Source organism: Pteropus vampyrus, unplaced genomic scaffold (assembly GCF_000151845.1).
Source record: "Pteropus vampyrus isolate Shadow unplaced genomic scaffold, Pvam_2.0 Scaffold571, whole genome shotgun sequence".
NCBI classification, from domain to species: Eukaryota; Metazoa; Chordata; class Mammalia; order Chiroptera; family Pteropodidae; genus Pteropus; species Pteropus vampyrus.
Genome location: NW_011889352.1, coordinates 647,173 through 651,557, shown reverse-complemented (window position 1 = coordinate 651,557; position 4,385 = coordinate 647,173). Strand labels below are relative to the sequence as shown.

Below are 4,385 nucleotides of genomic sequence, written 5' to 3'. Positions count from 1 at the left end.
ATTTACGGATGGACATGTTCTAGCCAATGACATGTAATGGAAAGTCTGCAACAGGGCTTCTGGGAAAAGTTTTCCTCCCAGAGAAAAGGAGATGTGTAAGGAGAAGTTGACTTCTCTTTGAACATAGTTGGGCGATGATAGGATGTCTGGAGCTGTGGCAGCCATCTTACTTCCAAACCTAAGGCAAAAAATTTAACACTCTGAGAATGGTAAGAGAAATAGGAAAAGTACCTGGTCCCCTAATGACATTGTTAGGCCTCTGAATTAATCTACCCTGGGACCACCTAGCTTAGATTTTGTGTTATGTAAGATAATAACTCCATATAGTTTAAACTAGTTGGGTAGTCTGTTATTTTCACCCTGAAACACTCAAATTAATAGTGTTTATTACAGCGTAGTTTGTAATAACAAACACCTGAAATATTCATCAACAGAGGATTAATTGCAGAAGTTATTCATTATATGAATCCATACAATAGAATGCTGTGCAGTTGTAAAAAAGAAAGAACTAGATTTATATGCAGATATGGAACAAGCCCTAAGAAATAGTGGGAATAACAAAGTGCATACATATGTGTAAGCAGGCTCTTGTCTTTGTTAAAAAAGATATATAAATATATACATATATGTTTGTGTAGTTTATGCAAATGTATGCAACAGTTGTTGATAATGTACCTCTGGGGGTACCAGAGTGGGAGACTCACTTTATATTATTATTTTTTTATCTTTGAAAATTTTGCATTTTTATACCAAGATTATGTATTACTTTTTAAATAAATTTTTAAAAAACCTAACAGTTCAAAAGCACCACTACCACCACAACATTCATAGCAGTTCAATGTATAAGTTAACAACTTCCAGTCACTGTCTTTGGAGTCGAACAAGCCACTGATCCACTTTAAGTTGTCAGAAGTCTTGGCTTTAGAAGGTAGAGCCAGGACTTTCAAAAGAGGCACATTGTGGGCAGAATCTAATCCAAGCAAATTCATTTGTAAGCATAGGTTTAACTGAGTCCCCTGATTTACCTTTTGTAATTATACTGGTGCTGATATTCAGCTGGGACACATTGGCTTGGGCATATCTATTATTTATGGGATGGTGTCCATTCTGATAGGGCCAATGTTCTTTCATATTATTTTGTGTCCATAAGGACCAGTTGTTAAGTATTTTTAATATCATCTCTGACCTGTCCCACTCAACATGGCTTTTCTCTCGCACTTCAACCATCTGAATAAATCCTCGACTCCTAGTTTCTAACCTTATCTGAATGATAGTGAATATTATTTAGATTGTATTTGGCAGCAGATAAGAATATCAACTAATATAACTTCAACAATAGACAATTATTTTTTAGAAGAAGTCTGATAGTGGGCATTTTCAGGGTATATTTGGTGGCTCAGTGATGACATTGAAGACCTGGAGTCTTCTCCTCTTTTCTTTCTGCCATCTCAGTATGTTGGCAGTGTCCCTCCTCTTAGTCACAAGATAGCTGTTGTAGCACCTAGTATATTGTCTTCGTAGACAGCATCCTAACATGAAGGTTAAGGAGGACATGGGGACTTTTTCCTCTTGTGATTCTCTTTCTCTTATTTTTTTAAAGCATTTTATTTTATTTTATTTTATTATTAGTTTCAAGGATATAGTACATTGGTTAGACATTTATATAGTTTATGAAAAAATATGGAACACTTTACGAATTTGCACATCATCCTTGCATGAGGCCATGCTAATCTTCCCTATATCGTTCCAATTTTAGTATATGTGCTGTCGAAGTGAGCATTCTTCTTTTATTTTTAACCAAAGAGTGAATTCTTCCCTAAAGTCACCAGTGGACTTTCCCTTATGTTATAGTGGCCAGAACTGGGTCATGTACTCACCCTTAGACCACTTTCTGACCACTGCTGTTCCCCTCTTGGTCCCAGCTTCTCGCCATACATCAAAGGAAAGGGAAAGAAGCACAGAATACGTCATGTGTCTCTGTGAATTGATTAATGAAATAAAGCTCACTTTTGATTTGGGAAGGTCCTGACTTCCCACTCTTAACTGGTCTCCACATGGGGCATACCATCTTATCACTTTCCTCTAAAAAGCTCCCTCTCCGGCTCCCAGGACATCAGGGTACCTCGGTCGAGAGGGAAGGAGTCAGGGAAAGAGAGAGGAGTGGGGGCGGGGAAGGAGGGAGGGACTGGAGAGAGAGAGGAGAATATGAATGAATTCGTTCTTCTCCAGGCTGACTAGGGCTTGACGCTGGGAGTGACATCACACTCTTGGAGAGTCCCAGCCTCACTCTTGCAGGCCTCAACTTGACACCTATATTTCTATATGACCTGATAACACCCACTGCTATGCAAGGAATAAATATACCTGGTGTTGGGGAGAGGGGGTAATCTCTGCACGGAGCACTGCTTATGCCTTTATCATGTGTGTCATTATGTTGGCTATAGGGAGGCAGACACAGGAGAAGCTCTCCTGCTGAGCTAGACCTTGGGGAGCTCCAGATGGGGAGCCATTTTCTCTAACAAAAGTTCCCTGATTACTCAATGTGTCCATAGTACATTGTCACCTCGGGCACCCTTACTTTAGCAAAACATTGTCTGTGATGGTGCCATGGCGTATCTGTTATCGTTATTTGTAATTTTGCTCATGGTGTAGGCAGAGAAGAATGCCTATGTTAATAGAGATTGGAGCTATTATCTAAGAACAGTTGGCCCCAAAGCTCAGCGTGAAAGGAAAAACAGATGAAAGAGGGTCCTTTCTCCCAATTCTATCCATCCAGGCCATGAAACTTGAATGAGGACCCACCTAGCAGCATATGGCAGATTGTATTTTCCAAAGACGTCCACTTATCCCACATGCTCTCTGCAATGTCACCTTGCCACTCTTCACTAAGAAGTGGATTAAATTCCCCTCCCCTGGAATCTGGTTGGCCTTAGTGACTCCCATGTAAGGTGGCCAGGTTTAGCAAATAAAAATGCAAAATACCAAGTTAAATTTGAATTTCGGATATAAACAAACAATGAATGATTTTTTATATAAGTATGTTCCGTGCAATATTTGTATTTTATCTAGAACCCTACTCTTATGTACCCAATAGAATGTGACAAAAGGGATGCATGCTACTTCTAAGGTTAGGTTAGAGGAAACCTTGCAGCTTCTTCCTTGGCCTCATAGAACACTTGCTCTGCTGATGCTGCCCCTCTGCATGCACCTTCTTAGAAACCAGCAGCCATGCTGTGAGAAGCCCAGCCCCACACAGAGGCTCCACTCGAAGATCCCAGCCCATGCATGTGAGTGAGCAGGCTTCCCCACAGAACTTTCTATGATGATGGAAATGTTCTCTATCTGTACTGTCCCTTATGGTAGCCACAAGCTACATATGGCTATTGGGCCTTAAAATGTGATTAGTTCTACCAGTAACTGAATTTTAAATTTTATTTAATTTTAATTAATTTAAATGAGTATTTAAATAGCCACATCTGGCTACTGTATTGGACACTACAGTTCTAGATGATTTCAGTAGCCAGGCCTTGGAGTCACAACTACCTGTTTGAGTCTTCCAAGCCAAAGCCCCAGGTATTATGGCACAGAGAAAAGATACCCCCGCAACAGTGCCCTGTCCAAATCACAGAATCTGGAAGCATAATAAATAGAGGTTGTTTTCTGTTGATCTTTTTGGGGTGGTTTGTTATGCCGCATTAGGTAATAAGACCAAAATGAAATGTGCCAAGAAAAGATTACCTAGAGGAGAGTTCTAGACGCAAAGACCTCAGTGCCAGGAAGTATGCCAGTGCAGAGGACAGCCCCAGGGACTGCAGAGAAGGCCCATGAAAAGCGCAAAGGGTCAGCGATCTGTAGTTCAACAGTGTCCGCCAGTTCCTGGTGTCCCGGAAGGACTCAGGCCCGGCAGGTAAAGATCTTTTGCTGGCCAGGCTCTACCTCTTGCCAGCAGTGACATCTCAAGTCACTTTTAATTTTGATCCTCAATTCCTTAATCTATAAAGTGAGATTAAAATGATCTACCCAGGTTGTCGTAGTTGCTGTAGCGTATTGTTGGAGGATCAGACGAGACTGTGGAATGAGGGCACATTGTTTGCTCCTTACACTGGAGTCCATTCTTTTGTAGCTGTTCGGTCCTTGGCTCTGCAACAGTTTTGCAAACTGACTGCAGCAGCTCCTGTTTCACTTCCAGGAACTCTGTAGTCTTAAGAGCCAAATTCTTATTAAATACACATTGGTCTTGAATTGAGTTGCTCTGGAAAATTGCCAACTGTGCCAGCAAAATCAATAGTTCGTGGCACAATTTAGATGAAACCTCACTGTTAAAAGAAACCTCATTGATTTTATAGGTATCCTGTGGGGCTCAGTTTCTGTGGGAGCCTTTAGCT

The 4,385-nt window shown here is 40.9% G+C and overlaps 1 non-coding gene across 1 annotated transcript; it reads right to left on the bottom strand.

The window, feature by feature from the left end:
* Window positions 1-1,674: 1,674 nt before the first annotated feature.
* Window positions 1,675-1,780, bottom strand: LOC111733516. Its single transcript, XR_002778012.1, has one exon. It is a non-coding gene; the product is annotated as a U6 spliceosomal RNA (small nuclear RNA).
* Window positions 1,781-4,385: the final 2,605 nt, after the last annotated feature.